The sequence below is a fragment of the Mus pahari genome, chromosome 19, assembly GCF_900095145.1.
Source record: "Mus pahari chromosome 19, PAHARI_EIJ_v1.1, whole genome shotgun sequence".
Taxonomy (NCBI): Eukaryota; Metazoa; Chordata; class Mammalia; order Rodentia; family Muridae; genus Mus; species Mus pahari.
The window spans coordinates 20,629,315-20,645,140 of record NC_034608.1 but is presented as its reverse complement, the minus strand read 5'-3'; the positions used below and the strand labels follow the sequence as shown (position 1 = coordinate 20,645,140).

Below are 15,826 nucleotides of genomic sequence, written 5' to 3'. Positions count from 1 at the left end.
TGTGTGTGTGTGTGTGTGTGTGTTATGGGTGTTTTCCGGTGTTCATGGATGCTAGAGGAGTTGGATCCTTTGGAATTATTGTTTTTGGTGGTTGTGAGTCACATGCTATGTGTGCTGGGAATAGAACTCTAGCCCTCAAGAAGAGCAGCAGATGCTCTTAGCCACTGAGACATCTCTCTAGCCCCTTTATAAAGACTTTTTAGGGTAGGTCTCACTCGCCCGGGCTGGCTTGGAATTTGAAGTCCTTCTGCATCTGTCTCTAAAAGTGTTGGAACTACAGGCATCCGGCACCTTGTACTTGGAAACACTTGGCAGAGAACTGCCCCCTCCCCCGCCCCATCACCCATGGAAGCCGATGAGGTCAGATAGAACCTAGTGCTCTGCCAGATACCAAGAGACAGACGACAAGGAGGCCCAGTGGTGCATGCCATTAATCCCAGTACTCAGGAGGCAGAGGCAGAGGCAGAGGCAGAGGCAGAGGCAGAGGCAGAGGCAGAGAGGCAGAGAGGCAGAGAGGCAGAGAGGCAGAGACATCTCTGTGAATTCAAGGCCAGTGAACTCATATAGTGAGTGAAACTCTGTTGCCCCAACCAGAAAAAAAAAAAAAAAAAAAAAAAAAAGGAGAAAAGAGACCAGCTTTTAGAACTGTGGCTGTAGCGGAGGGGATCCCAGTGTCAGGAAGGCAGAGGGCATCACACCCTGTTGACTGTTAGGTAAAAGGAAAGATTTCAGAGTTTAACAAAGAGGCCCACTGCTGAGTGAGTACTGACTCCTGATCCCTAAAACCCAGGAGCTCTCGGAAGCCCACAGGAGAGAGCAAGCCCTAGAGAGGAGAGACTTGGGTTTGAATCCTCACTCCACTAGCTGCGTGCTGACTCAGAGCAGCCGATGTTACCTCCCTGTGCCCTGATTCCTCAGCAAAATGAGATAGCAAACTCATATCCTCAGATGGTCATAAAGATTTAGGAATAACACGTTGGCTCAAATAGCACAAAACAGGAACGCTCCTGCCGCCACCACCGCTGAAATCTTAAGTCAGTAGATAGTCCTTAAAGAATTTTATTTTTAGCGGGGCGTGGTGGCGCACGCCTTTAATCCCAGCACTTGGGAGGCAGAGGCAGGCGGATTTCTGAGTTCGAGGCCAGCCTGGTCTACAAAGTGAGTTCCAGGACAGGGCTATACAGAGAAACCCTGTCTCGAAAAAAAAAACAAAAAACAAAAAACAAACAAAAAAAGAATTTGATTTTTCTGTTAGCTTGTTTTTTGGAGATAGGGCCTCATGTTGCCCAGGCTAATCTTGAACTTATTATGTAGACTCTGAGCCTCTGATCCTTCTGTCTTCGCCCTCCAACGCCGGCATTGCAGGTATGTGCCACCGTGCCTAGTTTTGTGAGCTGCTGGTGTTTGTCCATGTTAGCAAGCGCTCTGTCTGACCAACAAGCCCAGCTCCAGGACATGATTGACTTGGGCGCTATCGGGGAAGCAGTCCTGGGGGAGCCTCACATCAAAGAGATGAGGAACTGTGCAAACAAGAGATACGTTTAAGGGGCTGCGAGATGGCTCAGTGGGTAAGAGCAGTGGCTGCTCTTGCAGAGGACTTGGGTTCAGTTCCCAGCACCCACATGGCAGATCACAACTGGCTGTAACTCCAATTCGAGAGACTCCAGTGCCCTCTTCTGACTTCTGTGGGTTCCAGGCACACACTCGGTGCATAGACAGACATGGAGACAAAGCAAGCATACACATAAGAGAAAGTAGATATTTTTAAAATTAAAAGAGCTAGGTTTGAGCCCAGAAGCCAAGGGAGTGGGCAAGAGATGGCCACATGATGCAGACAGCCCAGAGCTGAGGTTGAGTATGGCTGGAAAGAGCCTGGGGTCCTGAGAGCAGCTACATATCCCTGTGTCTGTGAGTTTGTTTGTCACCCTAATAATATGTTTTCCTGTTTGTTTAGGCCCCTAAGTCCTTTAATGCCCCAGAGGCTGCCCCTTGACCTGGGCTCTCCTGAAGTCTCTCATGTTTACATCCGGAATGGAGGCTGGCCTGAAGATTGCTACTCTTGACTCTTAGGCTCAAGTTCATCTCTCTCAACTCCCAATTCCTTGGCCTGACTCCATTTCCGTATCTCCCACCAGGCTAGGGGTCTGAGGGGCCTCTCTGAACACCGGCTGGCCTCAGCCCTACTGATAAGAGCATGGCATCGACTGTGGGGACAGATCTTTTGGGTCCCTGGGCAGACCAAGGATAAGGCCACGGCTAGGTGATGAGATTGCTAATGATAGAAGAGGGAGAGAGAGAGAGAGAGAGAGAGAGAGAGAGAGAGAGAGAGAGAGAGAGAGAGAGAGAGAGAGAGGGAGAGGGAGGAACTGAGCCATGGAGAGGGTCCCCAGGGGTGGCCAGGAGGAAGAGGCCATGGCAGGGGGCCCTGAGGGGTGAAGAATCTCACTCTTATGTCCCCGGTGGGCTGGCTGCTCCCCCCTACGGCTCCCCGGCAGGCCCCCGGGGGACCTCGCTCTAATAATGTATTTGATCGACTCGCCGGCCGCGTACAAGCGATTATTGTCTTGTCGGGAGTCAAACGTATCGATCCGGCGAGAAATATGAGCGGAGCAATGGGGCCCGCGTGTCAGTTACCGGCCCCGCTGGCCCTGGGGAGCCCCCTGCGTCTCCTTTAATTACCACTCAGCCTTGAGCCCAGCCCGGCCTCCCCTGTGCCGCCTCCCAGCAGGTTCCCTTACCTCAGTGTGGCCCCCACTGCTCCCCAATGCCTATTCCCTACTTACATTACTCATTATGAGGGTCCAGACCCCTTCCTTGGCAGGGAAGCCACTCTCCACACCCTATCTATCCCATTCCAATCTGCCAGCCCCCCTCACCATCTAAGCCATGTGCCCCACACTCTGCCCCTTTGTCTTTCTCCCCTCCTTCAGCATCTCCTGCAAAGGCCCAGAGAATCAGATGCAGCGGTCAGCACGGAAGGCCATAGGAGTAGAATTTATCCTTAGGGAACCATTGAGGCCTTCCCACCCTGGCCTCACTTGAAGACCTAGAAGGGCCTCACTGGAAATGGGTGTCCCTTCTTTTCCTAGATCACCATCTGGGGCCCAGCCTGGTGTATGTGTCTCTGGCCTGCCCGATGTTGAATTGGTAAAGGGTGGACTATGGGGGAGGGGCCTTGTCTGGTTTTTTATCCCTCCATAGCATGCTAAATACCACCACCACTCCCTCAAAAGATAAATCCTAAATGAAAATGGAGCTTACTGGGGTAAATCAGGCTTCAAGACAAGAGTCTGCTACCTTACTACACCCAACTTATGCTGGGGAGACCCTCGTGTATAGAAAATCTGCAGCCAGCCGCCGTGCGGTCAGCAAATGTCCTCTGAAATGGTCTTTCCGATAATGGGATGTTATAGAGTGTAGATGCCCAGGAACTGTCCCCTCCGTGTGCAGCCTAAGAGCTGAGTTCGTTCCTGTCAGGACCATCTGCCAGGTCTTGGGGTGTCCACCTGCACAGGACTGGGGGCAGAGGGCACCCATGTCATTCTTTGTGCCCTTCATGGCTGTGCACATGGGAGTGTGGGCACATGTGACCAGGCCTGCGTTGGCCATATGTGTAGATGTGCCCTCTGTCCCATGGGACTGGGTGAGGTAGTAGGAGCATATGTAGCTGATGGACCTTGGTCTGCGGGGAAGGGTGGTACTGGGGCCATGGTAGAGATGAGCACTAGTGAATCTCTGTGTGTGCATTCTTGTGAAAGGCTGGAGGGTTGGTCTGAGGAGAATACTTCAGTGTATACATGTATGTGGAAAGATGAATCTAGTCGTCTATGTGTGCACGCGTGTGGTTTGGGGGACCCTCCACTTGGGGTGTCAAGTGTCCTGGATGGCCAGAGTGGATAGGAGAACTGCTTGAGAGACGCCAAGGCAGCTCAGCAACTCGGACCCCAGGGAGCTGAGAGGAAGAAGAGGGCAGTGGGCTCGCGCCCGCCTTTGTCTGCGCCACTGTGCGCCGGAGTCCTGCGCCTTTGTGTGACCCTCGCAGGTGTGCGCGCGGGGCGGGGGAGGATGCGGGCCGGGATGGAGCGGAGGGCGGGGCTCCCTCCTCTGAAGCCGGCCCCGCCCTCCCGCCCATTGACTGGACGCTGCCGCCCTCTGGCGGGCTTCAGGAAAACCGCAGGTCTGAGAGCCGAGCGGCTGGCCGAAAGCGCGCCGCAGAAACCCTGCGGACTCAAGCTCAGCTCCACCGCCCCGGGTGCACACGTTTGCCCTCTGACAGGCTTCTAGCTGTCTCTGGCTTAGGCCTCCACCCCTCGCCCCAACTGCCACTGCTCATGGGCACTATTTCTTCCTAGTGGTGGCCCGGGATGCCTTACCTGTGGCCCAGGTTGCAGGCCTTGGTCTGTCCACAGCATCCTGAGCATCCGGTTTTTTTGTTTTTTTGTTTTTTGTTTTGTTTTTTTTGCTTTGATGCATCTTGGCCCTGGACCCTTGAGAAAGCCGCTGCTCCCTTTTCTGATCTTCAGTCTTGTCGTTTGTGAGACGAATCACAAAATACTGTCAAGCTATGACACCTGTTACGTGGGAGGTGCAGGGTTAGGCACTGAGAGATTCCCTCCTCGAACAAACCTCAAATTGTGTTTGCCATTGTTATTGTGTAGCCTCACCTTCTCTCGCAGCCCCACACGCCCTGTTCCAGATGTGTTCGCCCCCACCCCTCCGTGCTGCGGGGGCAGGAGGCAATAGGACTGTATAGACAGCACCTAGTGTGGTCCCCTGCAAGAGTCAGTTCTTCCAGCGTCCTCGCTTTCCACCCGACTAACCCCCTACTCTCAAATACACTCATGATCTGGGGTCGACTGGGCCGCTGGGGTCGGTCTGTGGGCCAGGGTATTTTCCCTTCCGAAGGGGGCGGACCGGCCCTGTGGTTTCCTCCCGGGGTGACTTCCGGCAGGGAGGGCTGGCCCCCAGAGAGGGCGGGGAGATGACACAGTTGTTCCCCAGCCCTGGCTGGCGGGCAGCATAGTTCATTCCAGCATGGGGGCTCCAGGTAAGAAGCTGATGCCTTCTCATGGGTGGGGAGGACAAATAGCACATTTGGGCCGTTCTGCTGGCCACCTCTGCGGACCCTTCCTGAACCTCCTCTTCAGCTGTCCTCCTTGTTTGGGAGGCCCTGGGCTTTAGGAACACCTTTTCCTTCCTTTACCCAGTCCCCTCATCCCCTTCCATACTGTTTTACATTAGGCACGGGGTGGAGGTGGGGATATGTTTCCAATCTGTCTCCCCACTGAGGGGACAGGAGAAAGGAGGGAGGTCGTATGTTTTTTTGCTGGACTTCATATGGGGAGCTGGTGGGCTGGGCAGCGTGGGCGATCCTATAGACACAGGGCTGCAACAGGGTGGGAAGGCCAAGCAGTTGCGTTTGTGTGGTGCAGGTGTGCACATGTGTGCGTGTGGGTGTGGTGTCCTGAGTCCTGTGCTTATTGTTATTTCTCCTGGGTGTGCAGGGGTGGGGGTGGGTTGGGGGAGAGGGCTGCTGTGCGTGGCATTCCTGCGTGCCCGTAGCGGTGATTTCTTCTTGATCCACTTCATTTATTCTGCAAAATGGCACTAATCTTATATATCCCTCAGTCTCCTTATCCTGCTCTGACTTTCTCCGTGGCGCATGCATTATATATATCTTTGAGTTACTACATGCTTGCCTGGGTGAGCTGGATACTGTGCAGGCACAGTATCAGGTGATTTGCGCTTGGGGACTCATTTCGTAGAAGGTATGCATCTCTGCGCAGACTTAGCATACCTCAGCAGAGTACTGGGGAGTAAGGTGATGCCGGCGCTGCGATATTCCAAGTACTTCATGACCGCTTTTCTGGAGCTTTGGCCGAGTGTGCGTCAAGCTCCGGGGTGACCGTCGGTGTGAGTGTTGGCTTGGCGTGCATCCATCCGATGTGGGTCAGTATGCGGGGGGGCATCGCCAAGTCCCTTCAACAACTGCTGGTTACTGGGCCCTTCTATGCTGGATATTGGTGTTGAAGATATATCAGGGCCAGGCAGCTTCAGGTCTGCTTTTCTGGAGTCATGAGTTCAGTGGAAAGGACAATCCTGTGGTGGTCAGGCCTGGGATGGGGGGAGGAGGGTGGAGCAGAGATGATAAGAGTCCAGAAGGTATCTAGTTCTGCTGCCATAGTGACAGGGAGGGCTTCCTGGAGGAGTTCTCTGAGCTAGGATATAAAAATGATGGCGGTGGATGGTAGAAAGACGAGGATTGACAGGTATTTATTCACTGAGGTGACTGTGTGGGTGTACACATATCTATATATGTACTCACATCCCTGAAGCCATTTTTGAAAATGGATATCTAGGGACTTGAACTCAGACCCTCGTGTTTGGCCATTTTCCCCAACCCCTCCATCTCCAGGTTTAAGGAATAGGGGATAAGATGGACGGCCGAATTGTCAGGTGGAAAACCAGGGTGTTGCAGACCAAGCCTTGAACCTGTGCCACATGCAGGACTCCCAGGGCAGTGTCGGCAGGGGCTTGCCTTGGATGGTATCAACCCTAGGCTACCATTCATTCACTCCAAATGGAGGCTGCGAAGGGTGATGCCCTGGGCATGCACTCAGTCCTCCCTGGGATCTATGCACACCTATGCGGGGAGTTTGGCGTTGCTGGCTGTAGCTGTGTATGCCACTGCTCTTGCTGTGTCCACCACCTGGATCTCCATCGCTCCTCCATCCGTCTGTCCTGACAACACAGCACTGTTGGTCCCTTGAGGTTACCTGGGACAGCTGTAGGGTTGGGAGGTGTGAGGTGGCCCTCCTCAGGAGACAAGGGGCTGGGCCAATTGAGTTCACAGAGGTTCCCGGTAGCACCCAACCCTGACCATGGGGGCTCCCAGGCCATCAACTCGATGCCGGCTGTGGAGGCAGAGGACCCAGGGGACAGCCCGAGTGGGGCCAGGAGGGTGAGGGGCAGTCCTCCAGTTCTCTATATTTAGCCCCGATTTCGGTAAGTACTAACGAGAAGCTAGACTAAGCCTGCTAAAAACTGGCTGGGGGAAATGCAGAGGAGAAGTGAAAGTCAGGGAGGGAGGGCCAGGGAGGGTTGAGGGACCCAGGGTCCCCGGCCTGGCCCATTTGGGGCAACTGAGGGTAAACTCAGAGTTTGGGCAGCCTGGAGTGGATCTGGCTTGAGGTGGTGGAATTTAAGGGACAAGGACAGAGAACCTGGTACTTTTCCTTGCAAAAAGTCACTTGTGACCCGGGGTGACAGGGAGGGACCACCATAAGTAGCCACCCAACTTTTCCATGTGGTTGAGGCTTCGGGAGGCACCAGGGTTTTAGAGCACCATGAAATCAATCTCCTGGAGGGACTTTTAAAAATCTGAGTGTTCAGGGAAGGGAGTGTGGTTCTGTGGTAGAGCACTTGCTGAGCCTGCACAAAGCCCTGAGTTCTAGCTAAAACACGTGCGCGCGCGCGCGCGCGCGCACACACACACACACACACACACACACACAAACCAACTCACGCATGCGCACATGCACACACATGTCCATGCACTAGTATATGTTTTAATAAATCTAGAAGCCTAGGTCACACACTGATAGTGTCTGGGTGGTGGTGGCAACACAGCTGAAGGGCTGTGACACGGGCTGTTTCTGCCCTGGACTGAAGCAGACACAGAGCCTTCAATGGCTGATGCCCTGAGCCCTGACACGGGCATCATTTGGCTTATGGTACAGATGGAGCTCTGACCATGCATTACTTCCTTCTCTTTTACTGGTGCCTAGCAGGCTAATACAAGGGGGAATGTCACATTTGAGACCAGCTTGGTCTACAGAGTGAGTTCCAGGACAGCCAAGGCTACATAGATTTTTCTATCTATCTCAACACTCCCTCCCCACCCTCCTTCTCAAAAAACAAAACAAGAAAACCTACAACAACCCACAGCTTAAAACAAAACAAAAGCAAAAACAAAAACAGGCAGGACTAGCGACCCACACCGTAATTCCAGCTACCCGGGAGGCAGGGGCCAAGAGATTGCAGGTTCAAGGCCAACCTGGACAAGTTATCTAGACCCTGTCTGGACATGAAAAGTGAAAACCAGGACTGGAAATGGAGCTTGGCTGTCGGGGTTCTTGCCTAGCATAGGGTTTGAACCCCAACACCACATAAAATGCAGCATCGGTGCATGCAGCTAATCCCAGCACTGAAAGGAGTCAGGGGTCCCCAGAGTCCAGGGTCACCCCTTAAACACAGTGTGTTGTGAGGCCAGCCTTTGCTGCATGAGACCGCCTCCAAACAGAGGACAGTGGTAAGTTGCTTGTCCGGCGTGGCTGGAGATGGTCAGTCAGCGGAAGCCTATTTACCCTCCATGGGGATAACTGCACCCTTTTCCTGCCAAGTGTGGAGTGCTGGGTCACGGGGTGGAATTTCAGAAAGAGCAAGGCAGAGTGGTGGAATTTCCCTTCGGAATACTACTAGCAACCATCCCCTTGCTACGTGGCCAGGGTTTGATGGGGACCACAGCGGGGAGAGAGAAACACTAACCACCTGGTAGTAGTTGGCTCTCACCGACAGGCCTTTACCACAGGGAGGACTGTGCAGAAGAACAGACACAGAGCTCCTCAAAGAGAAGCAGGCATTGCTGGTAGAGGAGAGAAGGGCGTGCGGAAGGAGGAGCAGAGGGGAAAGGCCTGGAGGATGGAGCTCACGACCCGGGGTCACCATCAGCTATGACAACCTCAAGATCAGCCCAGACCTGCTTTTAAGGAGTTCCCAGGCTGATGAGGGAGACACATGGGGCCCAGAAGGCCTCAGCCTCTGGATGGTGATGGGAGATGAAGTTGACAGAGGGACCTGGGCACAGATAACAGGGGGAGACTCCTGTCTCCGAGTCAGGTCATCGGGGTGGTGTCCCAGAGGAAAGCCTGTGCTGGTCCTACCTACAGCATGATTAGGTAGGGCATGACAACCCCAAGATCAACCTTGACCTGATCAGAGTGGGGGACATGGTTCCAGGCAGAGGCACCAGGATGACCATCAAGGCCTCAGGGGAGGACGATGGGGAGGCAGCAGAGGATAGAGATCAGGAAGTAACAGCGAGTCTGTGGGGGGGAGGACCCCAGCAGACAGTCAGGGCCTGCGCTGGTAACGAGGCAAGGCAGGTCGTCACCTGTGCAAGAGGGTGGGAACCCCGGGAGGCCTGGGCTGCCCTTAGCGTCCCCGGGCAGGTGGCTAGTGTGTTCTTCTGTAATTCTGGAGGCTAGAGATTCGAGATGGGGTTTTTGACAGGGCCGGGCTCATCCAAGGCCTGTGTCTATCAGTGACTCTGTTCTCCTAATGGCTCTGCATGGTCCTGTGTGTGTGCGTGTGCATGTGCGTGTGCGTGTGCGTGTGTCTTCCCAGTCTCCACTCCTTGTATGCCATCCCCTCTCCCTCCTCTTCAACTCTCAGCAATCCTCCTGCTTTAGCTTTCTTGGTGCCAGCATTGCAGGCCAAATTCTTACTCTTATAACAGCTTCACTTTTTGTTAGGTATTTCATTAGTGACCCCTACTTTTCAAATCAGGGGTGGCTCCCACCTGTAATCCCAGAATGGAGGAAGGTCGGGCAGGAAACCATGACTCTGAGGCCGTCTGGAGCTACTGTCTTTAAAAAAAATTAAAAAAAAACAACAAAACCAAAACTCAGTTGGAGATGTAGCTCAGTGGGTAGAGTTCTTGCCTGGGTTAGCGCCTCAGCCCCTCATAACCTGTGTTGGTGCAGGTAACTCTGGCACTCAGGAGATGGTAGAAGCAGGAGGAATCAGAAGTTAAAAAGCATCCTTGGCTATGAGCTAGCCTGAGCTACATGACATCTTGACTCAAAAAAGCAAGCAAAAAAAAAAAAAAAAAATCCCCCCTCAAAAAAACAAAAAACAACAACAAAAAGGACCAGCAAGATGGCTCAGAGCCAAGCCTGAAGACTTGAGTTCAGTTCCTGGAACTCACGTGGCAGGAGGGAAGCCGACTCCTGCAAGTCTCCCTCTGACCTCCACTCACCTGCCCCGCACATGCATGCACACGTACATGTGAAGAATCAAATATTTTGAAACAAAACAGTTTGGAGAAAGATTCCGTCTCCAAGTACTGTTGCATTCAAAGTAGACCAGGACATGTGACTTTTGATGTGTGTGTGTGTGGTAGGGGGGAGACGACAAACGTACCTCACGGCAGAGGGCGGGGGTGTGCATGTGAAACTTCTGTGGTGTCGGGGTCAGAGGCTGCCCCCATCCGTGGGCTTCAGGCACGTGGCGGGTGGGAGTCACGGAACGTGCCAGCTGTGGCTCCCTGTCAGGTGGATTCCCCAAGCCGGGAGAGGTGTTCTCTGTGTTGAAGAACAGCGTAGATGGACTAGATAGACACATGGTGCCAAGGGTGGCAACTGTCCCTGAAGGCCAGGCTAGGAGGCCGGGGTGTGTCCTGAAGTGAAGGAGCTAGGTGGAAGGCAGGCTGCCGAGCCTGGCATAGGCACCAGCTACTGAGAGTGCTGTTTCGGGGTGGGATTCTGGGGCCAGGGAGGGTTCGGTAGGACTAGCATTAGTCAGTGTCTGGCCCCTGCTTCTTTATACATCTGTCACTGGCAGGGAGCACTGGACCTGAGGAGTGATGCCAAAGTTTGACCTCTGACCTCCAAACACATAGGCACATATGTATATACACAGTCTATACACAGTCATCCATGCACTGCCATGCAGCACACACACACACACACACACACACACACACAATTTGTGCATGTCCAGGATGGTCCTCCCCAACCCTCCTCAGTCCTCCTCAATCCTCCTTAGTCTTCCCCATCCCTCCTCACCCTCCCCTCCCCTCCTCAGTCCTCCCTAACTCTCTCCAACCCTCTTCAGTCCTTCCCAGCCCTCCCCACCCTCCCTTTCCCTCCTCAGTCCTCCCCAGATCTCTCCAACCCTCCTCAGTCCTCCCCAGATCTCTCCAACCCTCCTCAGTCCTCCCCATTCACCCTCAGTCCTCCTCAGCTCTCTCCAACCCTCCTTAGTCTTCCCCTGCCCTCCCCAGTCTATGCCGTTATAGAAACATGTAGTGACTTGTTTTTACCTTCTATTAGTGTGTGTGTGTGTGTGTGTGTGTGTGTGTGTGTGTGTGTGTGTGTGCATAAGCCATACATTCATTCGTGTACGTGGAGGTCCAGAATAACTGGTGGTACTCAGTTCCCTCCTCCAACCATGTGGGCTCTGGAAATTGAACTCAGACTTGAAGGCACGAGTGTTTCCCCAGGAGCCATCATCTCACCCCCCTTTCAGCTTGGTTCTTGAGGCTTGTTCTCTCACTGAGCCCTGGCGCTTACGGATTAGACTGGGTTAACTGACCAGCTAGTCCTGGGTTAACTGACCAGCTAGTCCTGGGTTAACTGACCAGCTAGTCCTGGGTTAACTGACCAGCTAGTCCTGGGTTAACTGACCAGCTAGTCCTAAGGGTGTTCTCTCCCCCTCCCCCTCCCTCCCTCAGGTGCTAGAATTAAAACCACACACCTGGCTTTCTGCATGGGTGCTGAGGCTTGCACAGTGAGCATTGTCTGACCTAGTAGTCTCCACAAGACTGTGTGTTTGTTTGTTTTTGGAAGTGATATTGATTACACCAAAGGCCATGCACACAAACGGCAAGCACCATCCCACTGAGATATAAGCCCAGGATAGTCCCGCTGAGATACTAGCCCAGGCTATGCATTCTGTGCTTTATTGAAATACAGTGTACAAGCCAGGCATGTAGGGCTGTAGCTCGGTCGATCAGCAGAGAACTTGCCTCCTATGCATCTTGGGCTCCAGTCTCAGTAGCACATAAACTGGGTGTGATAGTGCACACTTTTCCCCCATTGCTCCAGGAGTAGAGGAACAGAAGTTCACGATCATCTTCAGCTACGTAGGGATCCTTAAGGCCAATCTGGGCTACATGAGACCCTGTGTCAAAACAAAAACAGAAACAGAAACAGGCAGGGGCAGCCCTACTCGGGAGGCAGAGGCACACAGATCTCTCTGAGTTTGAGGCCAGCCAGGTCTACAGAGTGAGGTCCAGGACAGCCAGAGCTTGAAAACAAAACAAGACACACACACAGAGGAACACTTGGATTTTAAGCATCCAGTTGGGTGAGCTCTGATATACGGAGCTGCTGCCTGTTCCCTCACGTCTTTCTTGGCCAGTGCTCTCCAGAAGTGCTCGGCTGTGACTTTGATTGCCTGAGTACAGGGCCCAAGTTCTGATAGGATCCCAAGGAGTTTATCTGTTCTGTCTTGTTGTGAGTTTATTATTATTATCATTATTTATTACTGGAGCATGTGGTGTGTATGGTGGACGTGGAAGCCAGTGGACGTGGAAGCCAGTGGACAATTTTCAGATACTGAACCGAGGCCGTCCGTCTTCCATGGCATGTCCTTCTTATCTGCCAAACCATCACTTCAGCTCCAGTTCGTTTGTTTTGAGACAAGGCCTCTTGTAGCCCAGGCTAGTCTCAAAGCTACAGTGTAGCTGAAGAGGGCTTTCAGTTCCTGACCCTCATCTTGCATCTCTCAAACCCGGGGTTAGCAGTGGGGCTCACCACGGCCAGGCTACTTCTCTGGGTTTTAAGGGTTCAGTGTATTGGATTCCCAGCTGGATGCTTACATGTCTGTCTGTCCGCTTTCGCTCCGCCTGCTAGACCCAGCACTGAGGCAGGACCTTGTTCATTTTTTGGTGACATAGTGCGATTCGTTGTATGGACAGACCACATTTTGGTTATGTGGTTCACAGACGGGCTCTTGAATGTTTTCCAATTTTGAGGGATGGTACAAAGTCTGAACACCTGGGTCTTTGGGGGCTACTATTCTTTCCTTTGTATGTGTGTGTGTTTGGGACGTATGTATGTGGTATGTGTGTGTGTGTGTATGTTTGTGTGTGTGTGTGTCTATGGTGTGGGGTGTATGTATGGTGTATGTGTATTTATGGTTGGTGTGTATATTTGGGGTGTGTGGTGTGTGTTTGTGTGTGTGTGTGTGTGTGTATGGTGTGGGGTGTATGTATGGTGTATGTGTATTTATGGTTGGTGTGTATATTTGGGGTGTGTGGTGTGTGTTTGTGTGTGTGTATGTGTATGGTATGTGCATGTGTATGTGTGGTGTGGTATATTGTGTGTATGGTATAGTATGTGCATAGTGTGTGTGTTTAGGGTGTGTGTGTGATATGTGTTTGGTATGTGTATATGGTGTGGTATATGTTTAGTGTGGTGTATGTGTGTCGTGTTTAGGGTGTGTATGGGGTATGTTTGGGGTGTGTATGTATGTGTGTAAGTGTGTTTGATATGTTTGTATATATATTGTGTGGTATGTGTTTGGTGTGAGGGTTATATGAGTGTGTGTGTTATGTTTGGGGTGTGTATGGGGTATGCTTGGAGGGGTTTGCGTGTATGTGTGTGTGTGTGTTGTGTATGTGTTTTGCTAGAAATGGAACCCAGGGTCCAGTGCTAGGCAAGTCGTCTCCCACTGAGACACATGCTCAGAGCTTCCTCTGCTCATTGGCCACCCAGAAGTGGAGACGCTGGGTCATGGGGAGCGGCCATCTCCTCAGCTGTGCCTGCAGTGCTTGTATGTTTACCCCCAAGTCCTGCACAAGGCCACCTTGGCTCTTTTCCTCCTAGTAATGTATAGGGGACACGTGCACCTGCTTGCAGCCTCTGGGTCCCCTGGAGCTGGAGTCACAGGCAGCTGCGAGCTACCAGAAATGGGTGCTGGGAAATGAACCCAGTCTCTGCCTCCGAGCCATCTCCTTGCCCCCTCAGCCCAGCTTTTGGATTAGGAGTCTAAAACACGGAGTGGCTGGCGTTCCACCTCAAGTAATCCTCAGCTGTGAAATTCCTAGGCGCTTGCTGTTTCTCCTTGTGCAGAGCTCTCTCTCCCTCCACAAGTTAGCCTTCTGAGACCACCAGAGGTGCAGAACACGGTGCAACTGGACTCCTTTTTTGATAGGCAGGATTCCGTAATGTTGGTGGGGCTTTTGGGTAATCCAGGAGGGGTATTGTGAGTAAGGTCTGAGATCACTGACAGTCAGAGTCACATGCAGGACTTGGAGGGGCTCTGGGGAGTGAGAACAGGTCGGCAGAAGCCCAGATCTTGCTCCATCCGGCCCAGGTGCAGGCTAGGTAAGAGATGGTACCATGATGAGAACAGGCTAGGAAATGTGGAAGATGAGGCCCCAGGGCCGTAAGCTTATCCAGATTAGAAGCAGGGCCCTCGATTCAGGAGCACCAAGGTGCAGTCTGGTTACCCACTGGTGTTCGGCTTGGAGTGACAGCCCCGGGAGCCTCAGCTTCCTCCATGTGTACGGAGGATCTTACACTAATGGCTCAGGTGTACTGTTTGGGGCTGCACTGGGTGGTGGCAGATAGGCACCTTTGATGACAGGTGTCAGCTCATTCACTGCCTGCCACCTGCCTTGGACTCTGGAAGCTACTGGATTCGGGCAGGCATTGGGAGACATTGCTTAGAGGAAGAGCAGGGTCAGGGTAGAGGTGGGTGGTGTAGGGGTCTGAGAAGGGTAGGGTGCGGCTGCCGGGCTCGTGACATCATGCAGGACGGAAGGCTGGTGGGAGTTACGTGGGAACTCGGGGACAGGGAAGGCGGTGGATCAGGGGACGACTGAACCACACTCTGAGATCTGACAGCTTCTCATTTTGGGGCTTCTGTAACCCCATCACAGCCCGCTTGCCCTGCTCAGAGTGGAAAACATGTCTCACTCGAAACCTGGTAGGGCACAGGCTAGAGCCCAGCCACCTGCCTGGGAAGGCGGCCAGAGGTTGCAGGGGCTCCTTGATGGAACCCCACTGGCCCCTCCCAGCCAGCCAACGCCTTCTTGTGACCATATTCCACCTCCCTGCTCGCCCTGTGGGTGTCTCACGGTGGGTGACAGCTCCTGTACCACTTTTTGGAAGTGTCCTCTGTCCTCTTTGGTGAATTCTCTGGAAGAAATACTTCAAAATGTCAGGGGTAGGTGTGGGGTTGGGAAAGGCTCAGTGGGGCTGGGGCTGGCAGAAGAAGGGCCTCAGAGGCCTTCTGGCTGCCTCTCCCTCCCCTCCATTTTCATCCCTTCTCTGTTCATAGAAATAAGAATGTCTAAGCCCCTGGAGGCCGAGAAGCAAAGTCTGGACTCCCCATCAGAGCACACAGGTGAGCGTGAGCGTGGGTGGGCAGAGCAGGGACGCAGACAGACGCGGGTGGGAACAGAGTGTGGCAATGCCCGGCACCATCACACCCTTCTCTCTCTTTACAGACACCGAAAGAAATGGACCCGACATTAACCATCAGGTCAGGCTCTCTCAGACGCGCAGGAGGGCGGGGAGGGAAGGATGGAGCAGTGGTTAGGGGGCGGAGGCAGGTGTCCGGAACTTTTCACGACCCCATTCCCATCCCCTCGCCCCAACTTTCTCTTCACAGAACCCCCAGAATAAGGCGTCCCCATTCTCTGTGTCCCCAACTGGCCCCAGCGCCAAGGTAAGCACCCGCGGAATCATCTGGGGAAGCGGGGGGTGTGTACTCCGTAGGAAGGGTGTCTTCAGCGCGCTTGCTGGGGACCCAGGTCCCGCAAGGGTACCAAGCGTCAAGGTTCCTCCTGCCCTTTCTCACCCTCGGGTTCCCGCCCCAGACTTGTGACTCACCCAGTCTCCTTCCCCTTCCCTAGGGGGTGGGGGTGGCCAGGGAAATCCCCCCCAGAGCCCCAGGGCGATAACAACAGGAAGCCAAAGCCCCGCCCCCATCCCGACTTCCCTGGCCAAAGGGGGCCTGAAGCACCCCTGTA

At 53.4% G+C, this 15,826-nt stretch overlaps 1 long non-coding RNA gene across 1 annotated transcript in view; it reads left to right on the top strand.

Moving 5' to 3' along the window:
* LOC115062599 overlaps window positions 1-15,522 on the top strand; it is a 57,254-nt gene extending 41,732 nt beyond the window's left edge. Inside the window, exons 3-5 of the long non-coding RNA XR_003842543.1 lie at window positions 15,133-15,198; window positions 15,302-15,336; window positions 15,466-15,522. This is a non-coding gene — a long non-coding RNA (uncharacterized LOC115062599). The remainder of the gene's footprint in view (window positions 1-15,132; window positions 15,199-15,301; window positions 15,337-15,465) is intronic.
* Window positions 15,523-15,826: the final 304 nt, after the last annotated feature.